The sequence below is a fragment of the Rhinatrema bivittatum genome, chromosome 2, assembly GCF_901001135.1.
Source record: "Rhinatrema bivittatum chromosome 2, aRhiBiv1.1, whole genome shotgun sequence".
In the NCBI taxonomy this organism is placed as follows: Eukaryota; Metazoa; Chordata; class Amphibia; order Gymnophiona; family Rhinatrematidae; genus Rhinatrema; species Rhinatrema bivittatum.
The window spans coordinates 626,817,533-626,836,544 of record NC_042616.1 but is presented as its reverse complement, the minus strand read 5'-3'; positions in this window follow the sequence as shown (position 1 = coordinate 626,836,544).

Below are 19,012 nucleotides of genomic sequence, written 5' to 3'. Positions count from 1 at the left end.
ACATGGTAACAACAGCATGAAGAATGGTGCATTAGGCATGTAAAGCACAGATGGCTTAGGCAAGAGCAAGAGTTGGCAACTACCAAAGTGGAAAGGTATTTGAACAGAAGCTCCAGCAGAACCAGAATCGGGATGCCTGTCCTGGTCAATGGCATTTTTACCTAGTTGATCCTACCAATAGCATATGCTTCTATCAAAATGTAAACATCAAGTGGTTTCTGGATTGGCATAAAGGGCCCCAGGAGTGGTGCAGTAAGCATGCAAAGCAATGGAAGACCAAACAAGACCAAGTTTAGCAAGTGACATATCAGAGTGGGATTGGGAAAGAACCTTTTAACAGCAGGAGCAGTGGAGGAAGCATCTTAAGGTAATCAAAACTGGATTGGAGAAGTGGCAGCTGCAGCAGTGGCAATCATAGAATTTTGAAAACTGAAACTAACGGAGCAGAGCAATACATCAAGAAGAGTAGCTATAAACCCTAGGGATGTGCAGAGGGACGGCATACGTTGCATTCGTGATTTGGATTCGTCGGGGAGCAAATGCGTTGCATTTGGCCGTATGATGCCCCGATGCATTAATACGGCGAGTTATATTCGTGTCCCAGCTAAAATTAAAATTAACTACAACCCCCCACCCTCCTGACCCACCCCAAGACTTACCAAAACTCCCTGGTGGTCCAGCGGGGAGTCCAGAAGCCATCCCCTGCACTCTCACACCCTCGTTTGCCGGTTTCATCATGGCACCGATAGCCTGTGTCACAGGGGCTACCGGTGCCATTGGTCAGCCCCTGTCACATGGTCACCGGCGCCATCTTGTGCTCCTACCATGTGACAGGGGCTGACCAATGGCACCGGTAGCCCCTGTGACATAGTATGGGCAAAGGCTATCGGCGCCATTTTGAGTCCTGGCATCGGACGGCCGGCGTGCAGGAGGTCGCTCCGGGACCCCCGTTGGATCCCCAGGGACTTTTGGCCAGCTTGGGAGAGCCTCCTGACCCCCACAAGACTTGCCAAAAGTCCAGTACCGACGATCGGCCCCTGTGACATAGTGAGGGCAAAGGCGATCTGCTGCCAGTGTTCAAAATGGCGCCGATCGCCTTTGCCCTCACTATGTCACAGGGGCCGACCGTCAGTACCTGTGACATAGTGAGGGCAAAGGCGATCGGCGCCATTTTGAGTATTGGCATCGGACGGCCGGCGTGCAGGAGGTCGCTTCCGGACCCACGCTGGACTTTTGGCAAGTCTTGTGGGGGTCAGGAGGCCCTCCAAGCTTGCCAAAAGTCCTTGTGGGTCCAACGGGGGTCCCGGGGCGACCTCCTGCACGCCAGCCGTCTGATGCCAGGACTCAAAATGGCGTTGATAGCCTTTGCCCATACTATGTCACAGGGGCTACCGGTGCCATTGGTCAGCCCCTGTCACATGGTAGGAGCACAAGATGGCGCTGATGGCCATGTGACAGGGGCTGACCAATGGCACTGGTAGCCCCTGTGACAAAGGCTATCGGCGCCATGATGAAACCAGCACCGAGGGTGTGAGTGCAGGGGATAATTCCCGGACCCCCCGCTGGACCACCAGGGAGTTTTGGTAAGTCTTGGGGGGGTTCAGGAGGGTTTGTTTAAATTTTTATTTAGGTAGCTAAATAAAACAGAAATCCGTTAAATACGTGGGGAGTCACGATGCGTTTCGACTCCCCACGTATTTAACAGATAGGACAAAATACGTTGCGGATCACAAATACGTGGAAAACGGATGCACACCCCTAATAAACCCCCCAAAGTGTACCTCCAGAGCTAAGGCAAAGGAAGAATAATATCAAAAGCTTGAGGAGTGGTGCAGCAGGCATGCCAAGAAATGGATGGCCAAAGCAAGAGCAAAATTTAGCAAATACCATGAGGGAAAGGAATTTGGTCAGAAGCTCCAAAGCAGTTGGTGTTGTGGGTGCCTGTCTCATTAGGAATTTGGTTGTTCCTTCCAGTAGATTAACATATTCTTCTGTAAAACTATAAAGATCAAATTATGCACATGTTATATACACATGGTTGATACAGTAAAACTATGAATGGCTCATTAAATCAGTTATGGTTCTTCTATTACTTGTATAACTGTTGTGATTGGTAGATATAACATATGCCAATAAGTGCTGATACCCAAGACATAATTCATAGAATCACAAACAGTATAAAGATACCATAGCCCCCAAGAAGTACAGTGCAACAACTACAGCCAGCACAGCAATGCCTTTACCCCCAAGGCATACAGTTTGGGAAATCTCAAACAGCACAAAAGTGTCAGAACCCACAAGATGTGGAGTGTAGTCAATCACAAGCTGCACAAAGGTGTCAAAACCCCAAAGACATGGAGTATGGCCCATCACAAACAAAACAAAGGTGCCTAAGCCACCAAGGCATATAATGAAAAAAATCACAAACAGCACAAATGCCTAGATAGGCCTTGACAGAAAAATGTAAAACCATGAAAGAGATGGGGTTGAAGGAGAAACTTATATTTATGTATTTTTTCACATTTTTGTTTTGGTGGGGGGACAAAATACAACATTATAACCAACATATAAACAGGGTGGGAGAACTAGACTTGAATTCTAAAGGGGGTAGAACAAAATGAAGAACCATAAAATAAGTAGGGTGGGAGGAACAACTTGTATTTTTTTATTTCTCACATTTTTCACTAGGGACAAAACACACCAGTATAATCAACAACCAAACAAACAGGGTGGGAGAACTAGGCTGAAATCCAAAGAGCAACAATACAATGGCACCAAAACTCACATGCTGGTACATAATAGATATGGTAAGAAGGCAGATTAACAGCATAATCCCCATGGTGGTATACCAGGGGCTTGCAGGTAGATAGAGTGGGAGTATGATGCCCCATAAGATAGTACATCTGGTGCAAGGCAGGTAAGTGGGTGGGAAGCAATTCTCCTAAGGTGGTACATCTTGAGCATAGCAAGAAGACCCCGAAAGAGGCACATAATGGGCATGGCAAGTAGGCATAGGAATAGCAGAAAGACTTCAAAGGTGATACATCAGTGGCATGGCAGGTAGGCAGAGTGGAAGCAAAAACACTAAGGTGCTACTTCTGGGGCATGACTGGTATGCATATAGCAGCAAGGCTCCTAAAGTATATGGCAGGTAGGTAGAGTGGTAGCAGAAAGACCCCTCGCTTGGTAAATCTGGGGTCTGGCAGGTAGACAATGTGGTAGCAGCAAGACCCATACGTTGATACATATGGGGTCAGGTAGATAGGCAGAGTAGTAGCAAGTCCTTCAGATCCCAAATGGTGCCATTTGCATGGAAATTATGAAATCTGAAACAAAATCAAACTGATTTTCAAAAAACCAGCTTTCCAATTAATTCTTGTGCCAGCATTGAGCGATGAGAGCTTATGATGTCCCCTGTCATTGAGAAGGCCTATTTATTCACAGAGTAAAATGGTTGGTAGATAGGAAAGATAGTGCTGAGTCACCTTGGCTAGATCTGGCCATACTGTTAATTTGTGTGCCCAATATACCAGGAAATCTGTGTCTATCTCCTTGATGGGCTCTGAGAGATAGCATACTACAGAAATTTGTGCTGTGGCCTTCTTTGTTGGGGAGGGGCAAGGATCTATTTTGCCAGCTATTGTAGCTATGGCTTCTTAGGAGAGATGGTTCTTTGTGGGCAACTTGTTTTGGGGATATTGAGGTGCTGCTTGTATTTGCATGATTTGCTGAGGTAGCCATTCTTTCATAACATTCCCACTGTGCCTCTTTCTCTGGCACTCCTGTTAAAATACACCAGTTCCTAGCATCTGCTTCAATAATCTGAGATGCTGAGATTAGAGGGAGAGATTCCTTTCACTCATGGACCACAGATGCTAGCAAGCATATATTCATTTTTTACCTTGAGAGGTTTCAATCTCAATTGCACCTGCTGCTGCAAGGAGTCCATAACTGTCCCACCACTTCTTCTATTCCCTCTTGCTCATGGAAGCCTTCTAACATTTATTTGGGAATATTTACTATAGGGTAGCACTTCTAGCACTCAGATCATCTGTGATATCTTTGAAGGGTTTTGGGTTTTGTTCCAGCTGTTTCATCACTACCCAATCATGATGCCTCAGGGGGCAATGCACACTTATCTCTCTGGCCAATGCAGAAAGCCGAGTGTTGAAAATGAGCAATACAATTCAGCACAGCTTTATTTAATTCCCAATGCAGTAAGCTAATATAATTGTAACCAGAGATCAAATTATAGATATAAGGGGATAAAGATATTTTGTTTATTACTGACCTGAAACCTGGGCTTTAAGAAATCATTGCTGAGATGTGGCATATTTTTTTTCTTGGTTCTCTCACTGGGTTGTTACTGCATGGAGAAGATGTGCAGGCAGCTCTAAGAGCTCCTGTTCCCCTCCCTGTGCTGCTGAATAACTGTCTATTGCAGTGTACGTGCAATAAAGTTGCAGGGGGATTGACATGTGAGTTATCAACCCAGAAGTGACTTGGAGGAGGTACTTCCTGGTTTTACAGAGGTCAGAAAAACTTTTACAAGTTTAAGAAACTGGATCTGAGCAGCAAAAAATATTTAAAAAGCAGATTCTAGGTGGGAAAAGCCTGCCTGAGCTCCCAACTTGGATTTATAGCCTCAATTGGGTTTTGTAAAAATTGATTTTAAGGGGGGGGGGCAGAGCTCTTTTTAAAGTTAAAATTGTGACAAAATAAGCATTGGGGACAAGTTGGAGGGCATTCTCCTGGTAATCAAAGGTATCCTGGGAACTCAGAATGTATCAAAAATACCCTGGAGTGCCTAAGGTGGATCTGAAGATCCATAATGGCCAGGTCAGAGATGCCTAACTAAATACATCCTGTGTTTTTTGAGGGGTTTTATGAGTTTTCAGAGGCTATGCTCTGGAGATGAGCATAAATCGAGAAAGGTTCCGACCATAGAAGTCAGTTGGCCTTGGTTGAGTACTGTTCCTTTCAAAAGAACAAAAAACTTCACATATAAATTTCAATCATTTTGGTTGAATGTTATGTTGAATGCTATTAAAAGGATGTTGTCATGAGGAGGTAAAAGAACTCAGAGCCTCTATACCTGTTCTCACCAGAACGGTATGGTATTTAAGAGATTGTATCTGATGAATGACCTATTCAAGTTCAAAACCAGAAAAACATTATTCAGAAAATTGCAGTAGTGGTGTTCCACTGGAGATAAAATTATGGATGCTGAAAATTCCTGTAGAGTTTGAACCTTGATACAGCCAGATGGCGAAACGTTAGCTGACATCAGCTCTATTTCTGAATAAGGTTTTTCTGGTTTTGAACTTGTATAAGTCATTCATCAAGTTACCTTTCTGGTCTAAATATCCACTAGCAAAGTCAACATGGGAAAGACATGTTTTTACATGTGAAGGAGATGGTTGTGTGCAACATCAAGATTCAGATAAGTGTATTTTTTCAAAAACTAAATTATTGACGCATAAACTCTTAACTTTTTTGGAGAATATACCGAGTAATCCACATAACTGTGATACTTAATGGTCTTGTGAATCCCATGACTAGTGCTGTTGAGTCTTTTAAAGGATTTTTAAATAATATTGAGAAAAAAAAGAAAAAAAGCAATAAATAAGCCAAAAAAAATTTTGGGAATAAGAAAATTGAATCAGGTGGCCGGAAGTTTTTTGAAGACCTATGATTGATACAACCTCTTAAATAGCATACCGTTCTGGTGAGAACAGGTATAGAGGCTCTGAGGTCTTTTTCCTCCTCATGACAACATCCTTTTAATAGCATTCAACCAAAATGATTTACATTTATATGCAAAGTTTTTTGTTCTTTTGAATGGTTCATTGTATCTTCACATTTGCCTGTGCATATTTGGAATTCTTCTGAGTACTGTTCCTACTATGCCCCCTTTCCTCTCCTTTGGCTGCCATCAAATTGCCAGGGGTCTGGATCTCAATCTATTGGGAAGCTGGCCCTATCACAATCTGAATTTCAAGCTGTAGGGCCATGCCCTGTTACATCCCTGGTCTCCCTCCACCTAGTTATTCCCTGTGGGCAGCTGCCCTCAAGTCAGAATAGCATAAATGGAGGTTTAACTTAGGAGGTGACCCTGTTAACTCGCTGGTCACCATGCCACTATACCCTGGTTAAGAATCCCATTTGCCAGAGGGCCCCCACTCTCCTAGCTGCAGCCAATCTGTCTAGCAGTGCCTCTATCACATCCTGTAAGTTTCTATTAAAGAAATCCCAGCCAATGTTGGACAAATGCACCCCATCTGGCCGTAACAAACCTGGGCTCTCATCCAATAATTCATGTCGGCTGTAGAGCTCCTGAATGGTGGGCATAAATCTACACATCCACTTATTAATTTTCCTTCTAGCTCTATCAGCCACCCGATGTGACCGCTACCCCCTACAACCCCACCTGGGGGTGATACAGTACTAAATGATGACTGACTGAGGTAAGATTCCTGACATGCTGATGAAATCTCTTTGTATTTTTTGAGTCAGACGCACGCTACATGTAACTGTTAAGTCATTGCCTTCCCAATGAATAATCATCGCATGGGGGGTGAATAAAATTTTATCATGTGTAGAGTGGTTGGCATCAACTGGTCCCACCTCATCCCCAGAATCCCTTTCCAGATCAGTGACAGGCAATGTGGGGCCATGTCCTGGTGCTCACCCGCAGGTCAATCAGTGGCTCTCCTATGAGCCCACTGCACATAAGAGTGGCCTATTATCCAGATGAAGCGCATTTGTGACATTGGACATGAAATAGAGAACTCAAGTTACAAGTCTAATGCCGAAAATAATCTTCCAGCCTAACTATAAACTCTGTCCCTGAACACCATCTGCCAATGGACAATATCTTCTCAGAACACAGACCCAGCTTGGCCGCCTTAGTAGCCACTCCAATATGGAAGGAATGAGTACCATATCCTTTCGTGCATATGCCACTAGCCTGCAAAGCTAAATGTAGCACTCTCCAGAATTTATACCACGTAATCAGGCTACCATTGGCATGTGTCAGTAGCTGCCCACCTAGAGGAGGGCACAGCTCTAGATAGAGTTTTGTGCAATAGATTGGGCAGGAGCCCTCACCTACCCATTCCCGCGTTTCTCTTGGTACCCTTTGTGCTTTTGTTGGTTTTCAACCTATGAATGCACAGCACACATTTTTTATGTTCTATTTCTACATTGGCCCACTGTAAACTAGCTATGCCTGGCCTCACAGCTGACTGGGATGCTTATTGACTTACACGTAGTGCCACATAGAATGCTAAAGATAAAGCACAGCGAAAAAGGCAGACCTTGAAACCATTGAAATAGACAGAGTCAAGGGTCACTGGAAGGTGAATCAACAGTTGTATGTGATCAGTCACCTTAAGTCCCAAGATCTGCATTTTTCCTTTACCCAGCCGATTATGAGTCTTTTCACTGGAAATAACTCAGAGCAGCTGGGGAACCCCAACACTCTGGAAAAGAATGATAGGCCTGCCAAACGGGTGGCTACCAAAGATCTGGCTGTAGAATACAGAATGTATCGGATCAGTGGGGTAGGTGGTATAGGCCATATCCCTCACCCAAATTAATCTCCAAGGAAGGTCTGGAAATCGAACAATGCTTGGCAATAGTGTTTCCTCATATTTTATCCAGTGAACCTAAGATCAACTCCCAAAGGTCGAGTGGGGTGGGGGGGGGGCAAGTTTCCATATCTCCTCTGGTATAAGAGTTGGGAGACGATCTGCCTCTGGAATGTAGCATATGAAAGAAGCCCACCATAAGCAGGAAAGAGAATCTTTAATGTTATTCTCAATGCCAGGAATGTGCGCTGCGTGGCATGTAATATTATAACGCAATTACGTAAGCACTAATGAGTGTGTTAGCTTTAAAAGACCTCACAGATAGCCCATTGATCACCTGGATTACTAACATGTTATCTGATCTAAAATGATGTTCAACTTTGATAATACACTCCCCAATAGCTTAACAGCAACAATGATAGGAAGCAGTTCTAAAAATTTCAGGTCTCTGGAGGTCCACACTCCTGCCAACTTGTGGACTAGATTTAGGCACACCAGGCTCCCCTGAAATATATGCTGACCCCTATGTCACCTGAAGCAACTGTGAATAGCTCCAGTTCATTATTCCACCTAGGGGAGTACTGCCAAAAGATAACACCATTGAAATCCGGGAGAAAAAGGTCCCATATACGTAAGTCCTGTCTTATTGGTTTAGTAACACTAATGCAATGATGTATTTTGACAACTCCTGCTGTAGCAGGGATAACCTACACTAGAAAGCCCTTCCCATTTGGATAACCCTGGATGCAATAGGGGTGTGCATTCATTTGCAACGTATTGGTAATCCGCAACGTGTATGCCATATTCATTGTATTCGTGGGGGTCGCGAAACGTAGGTGAACCCCCACGAATACAATGTATTACTAATGAATAAAAAAGTCCCTGGTGGTCCAGCGGGGGTCCTGGACCGATCTCCTGCACTCGGGCTGTCGGCTGCCAGTATTCAAAATGGCGCCGATAGCCTTTGATCTTACTGTTACAGGGGCTACCAGTGCCATTGGTCGGCCCCTGTCACATGGTAGGAGCACAAGATGGCGCCAGCCATCCATTGCTCCTACCATGTGACAGGGGCCGACCAATGGCACTGGTAGCCCCTGTGACATAGTAAGGGCAAAGGCTATTGGCGCCATTTTGAAACCGGCAGCCGAGGGTGTGAGTGCAGAGGATGGCTCCCGGACCCCCCGCTGGACCTTCAGGGAATTTTGGTAAGTCTTGGGGGGCTCAGGAGGGTGGGAGCTTTGTTTAAATTGGGTCCTTTAGGCGGCCAAATTATTGGTCGGGATTCGTTGTATTTGTGGGGAATCACGAAAAGTTTTGCATTCCCCACGAATACAATGAACAAGTTCCTATACGTTGCGGATTCCCAATTCGTAGGGAATGAATGCACACCCCTAACAACAACAGGAAACAGCATAAGCACTGGCAAGTTACATGTAAAGCATTGATAAGGAAGTCAAAGAGAAAATTTGAATAGAAGCTTGCCATGGAAGCAAAAACACATAAAAACCTTTTCAGGTACATTCTGAACAAAATGTCTATGTGTTGCGCACCCCGTCCACGTCCGGCCCATGCACAGGCCTGCTCACCTCTCTGGTTCTACGGCGGGTCCTAGATCGGCCTCCCTGGCGGCAGCTGCAAGCTCTTCCAGGCCTCGGCGTTCCACGATGGCGGTCGCCGGGCCTTCCACTGTGCACCAGGACTCACGTCGAAGTTCGGCGCTTTCCAAGGCATTGGCCACGCCCCTACGCGAGCTTGCGAAGACTGCCCGGCCTCTTGTAGGGCCAGGGGCGGGTCTTAGCTCCGCGGCACGCCCTGATTGATTGCCTGATATAAGGAAGTCCCTGCCTGCACTTCCTTGCCTTGGTAATCGGGGTAGTCTTATACTAGATTGTCACTGCATTTGAGCCTTGTGCCAGTCTTGTTCCAGTCTCGTTCCAGGATACTTCTGTTCCAGACTTGTTCCTGAATCCTTCTGTTCCAGTGTCCTCTTGTTCCTGTGTCCATCTGTTGTCTCCCCAGGCAGTACCTCCGGTACTGCCTGGGGAGTACTGGTACTGGTACTGACCTTGGCTTGCTCCTTGACTACTCTGCCTGCTAACTGCCTTCTGGCCTCGGCCTGCCTGTGACCTCATCTGACCTCTGGAACCTGACCTCTGCTTTGTTGACCACTCCTCAGATTGACTCCCGGATTCTGACATCTGCTTGATTGACTACATCTCCTGATTCTGGCTCTGTCCCTAGTCTTGTCATCGCCTACGCTGTTCTGGTCCTCCTTGCTCCATCTGACCTCCAGTCTCGAACCTGACACAATCCTCTCCTGTTTGTGGGCATGTATGTCTATCATTTCTCCAGGAGACCCTGCGAGGCCCACCTAAGTCTAAGCGACCCGGGTCCCTATGGGATCCTCCCAGTGGTGAATTTCATCCTAGCCTCTGTCTCCTCCAGTGCTCTGCCCCCTGGGGGCAGGTGCTTCCTGGTCCCTACCAGGGAGCCATTCTCCACTGCTCCAGGACAAGGGTCCACCCCCGAGCGCAACACTATGAAGGAGTCAGTTAGATGATCAAGGGGTAAAAGAGGTACTTAGTAGAGATGTGCTTTGTTTTTTTCTACCAGGTCGTTTTTTGACTCGGATACTTCGTGGTAAAATTCGGGTTTTCTTGTTTAGTTTTTTTGAAAAACGAAACAAGGAAACCCGAAACCGGCCCAAAAAACGAAGCGGGAAACAAAGCTAAAAAAAACCCACCCCAACCATTTAAATTTATTTTAATACATTACATACAAACCCCCCCCACACACACACACACCATCCCGATCCCTCCCCAAGACTTACTAACATCCCTGGCAACGAAATCACTCCTGGACCCTCGCTGGACCCCCAGGGATTATTGGCAAGCCTTGAGGGGGGGGGGGGTCAGGAGGCCCCCCCAAGCTGGCGAAAAGTCCCTGGGGGTCCAGCGGGGGTCCGGGAGTGATCTCCTGCACTCGTGCCGTCGGATGCCAGGAATCAAAATGGCGCCGATAACCTTTGCCCATACTATGTCACAGGGGCTACCGGCGCCATTGGTATGAGCACAAGATGGCGCCGGTAGCCCCATTGGTATGAGCACAAGATGGCGCCGATGGCCATGTGACAGGGGCTGACCATTGGTGCAGGTAGCCCCTGTGACATAGTAGTACAGAGGCTATTCGGCACCATTTTGAGGAGCACGGCTTGCAGCAGCACACTGGGCACGGAGGGACAAATGGAACCCGGGACCCCGCTGGACCCCCAGGGATGTTAGTAAGTCTTGGGGAGGGTGGTTGTATTATACTTAATCTTAATGTTTGGGGTGGTTTTTAATTTTTTTAAAAAAATGTGCCCCTCTCCCCACACAAACCCGAAAAACGAAGTTTCCCCGAAGTTCGGGGAAAATCCTTTTCGGGTTTCGGGGCCCCCGAACCACGACGAATTAGGCAATATCGTTGGAATTGCCTAATTCGTGATAAACGATTGCACATCTCTAGTACTTAGGGAAGACAAGATCATAGTGGAGAGACTAAATGAATTATTTGCTTTGGTCTTTACAGAGAAAGATGTAAGGATGATACCAATGCCAAAAATTATATTTAAAGGGGACAATTCAAAACTGAGACAAATGTCAGTCAACCTGGAAGATATAATAGGGAAAATGTACAAACTGAAGAATAGCAAATCACATCCCAGAACACTGAAAGAAATGAAAAATGATATTGCATACCTACTAGTAGTAGTTTGTAAACTCTCATTAAATTCATCTCCAGTACCTGAAGATTGGAAGGTTTCTAACATAACACCAATTTTTAAAAAGACTCTAGGAGTGATCCAAGAAACTACAGATTGGTGAGCCTGATGTCTATACTGAGTAAAATGGTAGAAGCTATCATAAAGAACAAAAATTACTGAACTTATAGATAGTTATAGTTTAATAGGACAAAGCCAACATGGATTTAGCCAAAGGAAATCTTGCCTCACCAATCTACTAAATAAATAAATATGTGGATAAAGGTAAACCAGTTGATATAGTATATCTGAATTTCCAGAAAGCATTTGATAAAGACCCTCATTAGAGTCTTCTGAAGAAATTAAAATTTCAAGGGAGAGGAGGCAATGTTCTGTTGTGGATTGGGACTGGTTAAAAGATAAAGAAAACAGCAGTAAGGGTTAAATGATCCATTTTCTCAATGGAAAAATATGAATAGTGAAGTGCCCAGGGATCTGCTCTGTGACCACTGCTTTTTAACAAATGTATAAATGACCTGGAAATATGAACAACAAGTGAGGTGATCAAATTTGCAAATGATACATTACTCAAAATTATTAAATAACAAATGGATTGTGAGAAATTGCAAGAGGACCTTGCAAGACTGGGAGATCAAGTATCTAAATGGTAGATGACATTTAATGTGGACAACTACAAAGTGATGCACATGGGGAAAAAAAACCAAATAATAGCTACACAATGCAAGTGACTCCCACATTGGGACTCACCACACAGGAAATGGATCTAGGCGTCAACCTGGAAGTCCATATTGAGTCACTAACTTTTTGATCTGGCTAATGGATCTTCACGCTAATGCCTAGATCCTTTTCCTGTATAATGACTCCCAATGCAGCTATAATTTATTATGTAGCTATAATTTGGGTTATTCTCCCTATGTGCATCACTTTGTACAAAGTTAGCTGAATAGACCTATCTGGCATTGTGTAGCTATAATTTGGGTTATTCTCCCTATGTGCATCACTTTGTACAAAGTTAGCTGAATAGACCTATCTGGCTAACTTTGGAGATATATTCAATAGTTCAGCCACACTATTGAAAATGAATATAGCCACCTATATTAAAATTAGCCAGTTAACTTTATCCAGATAACTTTAGGGCAGCTCTTTGGCCCAACCAGACTTAACCAGCTAACTGGGTGATGCCTCAAGCCACGTTAGTGCTCTAAAGTGCATTATATTGCGGTGATATTGTACGATATACATATATTTTGCATCTCCCCTATTACAATGGCTTTATTTGCATGTGATTTACATGCATGGATAATGCAAATGCATACAAAGAAGGTCAATATTTTATTACAGCCAACCTAGAAGGTGGTCAGCCACGGTAAAATAACAACATCTTTTTGAAATGCATAAGATGTGCATTGAGAGGCCTGGGACCCTAATGCAGATATTGAGACTCTCCCTGCACATTTAGGGGCAGATTTTCAGAGCCCTGCTCGCCTAAATCCGCCTAAATCCGGGCGGATTTAGGCGAGCAGGGCCCTGCACGCCGGTGCGCCTATGTTCAATAGGCCTACCGGCGCGCGCAGACCCCGGGACTCGCGTAAGTCCCGGGGTTTTTCGAGGGGGCGTGTTGGGGGCATGTCGGGGGCGGGCCCGAGCCACGCAGCGTTTTGGGGACGTGTCGGCAGCGTTTTGGGGGCGGGCCCGGGGGCGTGGTTACAGCCCGGGGCGGTCCAGGGGCGTGGCCGTGCCCTCCGGACCCGCCCCCGGTCGCATCCCGGCGTGCTAGCGGCCCGCTGGCGAGTGGGGATTTACGCCTCCCTCTGGGAGGCGTAAATCCCCCGACAAAGGTAAGGAGGGGGTTTAGACAGGGCTGGGCGGGTGGGTTAGGTAGAGGAAGGGAGAGGAAGGTGAGGGGAGGGCGTTAGAGGATTACCTCCGAGGCCGCTCCGATTTCGGAGCAGCCTCGGAGGGAACGGGGGTAGGCTGCGCGGCTCGGCGCACGCCGGCTATACAGAATCGATAGCCTTGCGTGCGCCGATCCAGGATTTTAGCGGATACGCGTGGCTACGCGCGTATCTACTAAAATCCCGCGTACTTTTGCTTGCGCCTGATGCGCCAGCAAAAGTACGCCTATTCGCGCGGTCTGAAAATCTACCCCTTAATGTGACAGAAAACATTTTTAAAAAGTTGCAGCAAATGGAGAGGTTGAGAGGGGTCAGTTCTGACCCCTGTCTCAACCTGGGATCCCCACTCAATGCAGTCCCAACACCCCCAAAAAGTAAAAAAAAAACAGAGAAAAGAGCCTGCACAGTTTCTGTTGATTTTTCTAATGCTTTCTGTTGATTTTTCTAATGTTTCTCTTCATTAATCAGTGGCATGCTGCTATGTCTGGAAGGTTTCATGAAGGAGGGGGAGTCAGGTGTTCTTCATTCCATCAGGAAGCAGGGTTTTTGTTCTATTTAATTGTATTTATGGATATATTTTTTTTAAATGTCTTCTATGTTATTGATTCCAAGGCATCTATTCAGTAGTGCTTTGTGTTCAAGAAGATATATTTTATTAGTGATTGCCTGTAAATGGAGGTATGCATTTGATATGAGTAAAAGATATGAATAAAATATGAATGCATGAGTTTTGTATGGGTTAACAAATCACTGTATAAAGTACAATTTCAAGGTCCCATTATTGTTCAATGCAACTAGTTAATGTAGCAGATGTAGATTCTATTTTAATACCCATCTTAATACCCCTATGGATCGGAATATTCATTGTCCTATGCATTTGTGCTGTGTATTTGAACAAAAGAGAAATACATATGTTAGATAGTTTATATGTTAGATAGTGCTGTGTATTTTCCTGTTCAAATACACAGCACAGATGCATAGGACAATATATATAGAAAGTGTACAAAGTGTCATTTCCCTTTTGTTTTTGATTATGTGCAGGAAATAAGTAAGGAATTATTAAGTTATATTAATCAGTACAAAACTGTTAAAATTGCATTGAAGAAGGCATATAAGCCTAAAGCAAAACACTGGCAATAAATGCTATTGGAGTAAAGTGGAACTTTCTTTTTTTATGGAACCAATCATCTGCATTATTACAAATAAGAAAGCATTTCAAATATTTAGCAGAGTCATCCATGTTTATTCTGGTAAGATAGAAATGACTTTACTTCACTTCACTGAGGCCAATATTAGTTTATATCAGTTACATATGGAGGGAAGGATCGGAGGTGGAATAACACAATTAGAGACACAGCCAGAGGGAAAATACAAAATTGTTCATGCAGTGTAAATCAATTTACAGGAAAGTTAAGAGACTCTCTGAGGCTGCTTAAGCTAAAGACTATTAGTCTGTAAGGTAAGAAGGTAATGTTCTTTAAGAGATACAGGAACTGAAAACCTCTTCAGCAAAGGGATGAAATGTTTCTGTCCTCAACATTCTTGATCAATCAGCTCTTCTGTTCTTCTTTTTTCTGCTTCATTATATTGTAATTTAGTCACTGGTATGGGGTGGAGAGGGGGTGTGCAATAAGATTTCCTGCCAGTTTCTTCTTTTATGGATCAGTTATGCAGTAAAAAGACTGTAGCTGTAAGTTATCTGTTGCTGATTAATTCCATGTTTGTTAATAATTCCATGTTTGTTAATAATAATAATAACAAACTGACCGATATTCATGATTTACTGGGATTATTAAAGTAAATAATGGAAAGAGGAAAAAAAGGCCACTATGGTTTTCTAAAGAAGTAACTGAAAAGATAAAGGAGAAAAGGTTAGCATTTATAAACTGCAGGAGGTCACAGAAAGAGGAAGACAGGCAATCATATCTGGAAAAGTTAAGAGAAGCTGGGAAATACAGTAAAATGTGGGAACAATACTTTTTCTTTTTAGATGTTAGTGATAGAAGGAAGTTCAGAAGTGGCATTGTGAGATGCGGAGTTGAAGGAGAGAAATATGTTGAAGATGATGAGGAAAATGTAAAATTGCTCAACAAATATTTCTGTTTGTTGTTCACCGTGGAAGGGCATGGAGCAGGACCACATAAACAAACACAAATATGATTAGAAGTGAGATAAAATTCAATCAATCTTCAGAACATTGTGTTCATGAGGAGCGAACTAAACTTAAAGATAAGGTGATGGGATCAGATGAGGAAACTTGGAGAAATCCTGGCAGCTCTCCTCTAGCTGACCTTTTCAGTGCGTCTTTAGAGTCGAGAATAGTTCCAGAGGATTGGAGAGGAGCAGATGTAGCTCCTATTTATAAAAGTGGAAATAAAGATGAGGCGGAGTACTATAGGCCATTTAATCTGGCTTTTGTGGTGAAGCAAATTAATGGAATCATTGCTAAAACAGAGGATAGTGCAGTTTCTGGAATGCAATGGATTGCAAGATCCGAAGCAGCATGGTTTTACCAGAGGTAAATCTTAACAGATGAATCTTATCAATGTCTTTGATTGGGTGTCCTGAGAGTTGGATCAAGGGAGAGTGCTAGATGTAATATACTTGGATTTTAGTAAAGCCTTTGACACGGTTCCACAAAGGAGACTTATGCATAAAGGGCCAGATTTTAAAACTACACGTGGGCGTAGATTTGTGTGCACAACCCAGCGCGCACAAATCTACACCCGATTTTATAACATGCGCGTGCAGCCGCACTCATGTTATAAAATCCAGGGTTGATGAATGCAAGGGGGTGCACAATTGTGCAACTTGCGAGCGCTGAGCCGCGCAGCCTTCCTCCGTTCCCTCTGCCCCCCACCTTCCCCTCCCTTCCCCAACCTAACCCGCCCCCCAAGCCCTACCTAAACCCCCCATTACTTTTGTCCTATAAGTTGCGCCTGCCTCTGGGCAGGTGTAGATTGCGTGCGCTGGCCGACAGCCGGCCCGCAATCCCTGGCACAGCGGCAAATGGCCATTATGCCTGGAGGCTCTGACCCCACCCCGCCCCTGGACCACCTCACCCCGCCCCTTTTTCAAAGCCCCGGGACATGCGCGCATCATCGAGCCTATGTAAAATAAGCTCGGCGCGCGCAGGAGCGGGTTTTCGGGGTTACACGTGTAATATACGCGCATAACCCTTTGAAAATCCACCCAAAATTGAGCATCCTTGGTATGGAACCTAGAGTGAGTGATGAGATTAGAAACTGGCTGAGTGTGTGCAACAAAGGGTGTTGGTAAATGGAGATTACTCTGAGGAAGTGGGTGTCACTAGTGGTGTACCTCAAGGGATTAGTCCTGGGACTATTTCTTTTCAACATTTTTATGAATAGCATAGTGCAAAGATTGTTAAGAAAGGTTTGTCTTTATGCCAATGATACCAAAATCTGCAACAGGAGAGACAGCCAGAAAATGTGGAAAAAAATGAGGAGGGATCTAAATAAAGCTTGAAAAATGGTCTAGTAGAGAGAGTCAGCTGATATAATTCTAAAAAATGCAGAATAATGGATTTAGGCTGCAAAAACCTAAGGGATATGTACAGTAATGTAGGCAATATTATTCTAAGCACAAAAGAGGAGAGGGATATGTGGATGATTTAACTAATGATCTTAAGGTAGCCAAACAGCTAGATACATTGATGGCAAAATCCAGAAAGATGCTTGACTGCTGTTACGCTCCATGGCTGCAGACGGCTGAGACCGCTGCTGCTCACTTCTTTGTTTGCTGCCTTGGCTCCATTGGGGGAACTCACGGCCTCTGCCATCTACTGCTGGCCTTCCACCGTCCATTCTCGGGCCTACTCGAGCTGCATGGACTCCGCCGACCGCCATCTTACCCACAGGGTTCCCTTGGCACCCGCGCACACTCCCCAACGTGCTTTAAACCACGTCATGGTGGGAACTTCAGGGGCGTCCCCACCTGATGACATTGCTCAACCTGGATACTTAAGCTCACCAGCCCAGACAGTCAGTGACTTGGCAATGAGTTCACTTGCTGCAACTATCTACTCTCTCTTCAATGCTGTTCCGGTTCCTGTTTTGGAGACTATCAGGTACCCGCTCCTCGGGGCCCTATCTCGTCTCTTGGGTATCAGCTCCTTGGAGGGCCTTCACATGGATTCCTGCCTGCCTCATTGCCTGAGGTTTCTTCGGACCAGCGATTGCCTTCAGTCTCTGTGAGTACTACGCTGCGGATGCCTGTGGTAATACCTTCGTGAGAACTCTATCCGGTGAACCCCGCTCTGCGGACCATTGCCGTGATATCTGAAGAGGAACCCTTGCTGGTGTACCCCGCTCTGCGGGCCCCTATCATGACTTCCCACTGAGGAACTCTCTTGCTTCCCATCTCTACGGACCCAGTGTACCTGGGTGACTGTACTTCTACCGACACCCCCGCTCCTTGGGTAGGGCCGCACCTTTTGCCTACTCCAGTTCCCGAGCTGAGTCTGACGTCAGCATCTGCGCTGCCGCTCCATGGACAGCCTCCAGGGCTCACCCACTCCTTCATTCTACCCGCTGTTGTATCCCATCCCGCAGCCGAGACTCTGCCTCCTGACGGTGAGGCTCAGTGGGGCTCCTCTCCTGGGTGGTTCCACCTCTCGCCTCGGCCAAGGGGTCCACATACTTACAAATCCTAACAACTGCATAGGGAGAGGAATGGTCAGCAGAAAAAGGGAGGTGATATTTCCTCTCTATAAGTCCCTGGTAAGATCTCATTCAAAATACTGTATATAATTCTGGAGATCACACCTGCAAAGAGATATAATCCAGTTGAAGTCAGGCTAGACTAAAATTATCAGTAGTCTTCCTTATGTAAACACCTAAGCAGAGCAAATTATTTTCTGGCAGTCATGTGGGTAGCCAGAGGGTTTCAGGCCTAGGAGGGTTCTTTAAAAATGGTTTAATAGAAATAGCTAACTAGATGAAAACAAAGCCCAAAGTGAATCCAAAGTAAACAAAATAATTAATAAATACAAAAATAAAAGCCAGTAAAATTTTTACAAATTTTATTTTTTAAGTAAGCTGGCAATATTTTCTTTTCTCTTTCTTCTTATATAGCTAAAATGAATTATAATTAGTACAATTGAAGTTTTCATACAGTTAAACTATTAATGTCAAATACTGGATTTCAAGCTTTAACCAATTACTGATCTCTGAACAAATTTAATTTCAGATATACAGATTTAAGAAAACTGGTTTTCACCAAGGGTTCTGGTCAATTTCAGATAAAAAAAAATACATTGTTATTCTATTCTCTTTTCTGTTTGTTTATATATTCTAACTCTAGCTATAATGATAAGAATTGATCCTTTTTGTATTCCAGGTCTCCCCTAAAGATAGTATTAAATTTCATAAGTAGTTTCCAGCAGGTATTATAAGACTTTCCTTTCCTTTTTAGTGTTTAGCTTTTCCTGATTCTTGCTTTTTTTACTTTGAAAAGAATAATCCCATCAAATGCACCCTTTAAATAACAGTCCCCTGTGCACACTTAACTCCGGTGTCCCTCGATGCAGTAGCAAGTAGGGATGTGCATCAGGGACGGATTCGTCCCATTCAGTATTCGTATTCGTGGGGAGCCAAATCCGTTGTATCCGTTCTTGGGGGACCCGATCTGTTCATTAGTTACGTATGTATTCGTTTCCAAAAAACCCCCCATCCCAACCCTTTAAATTTAATTAACTACAACCCTCCATCCTACTGACCCCCCCAGGACTTGCCAAAAGACCC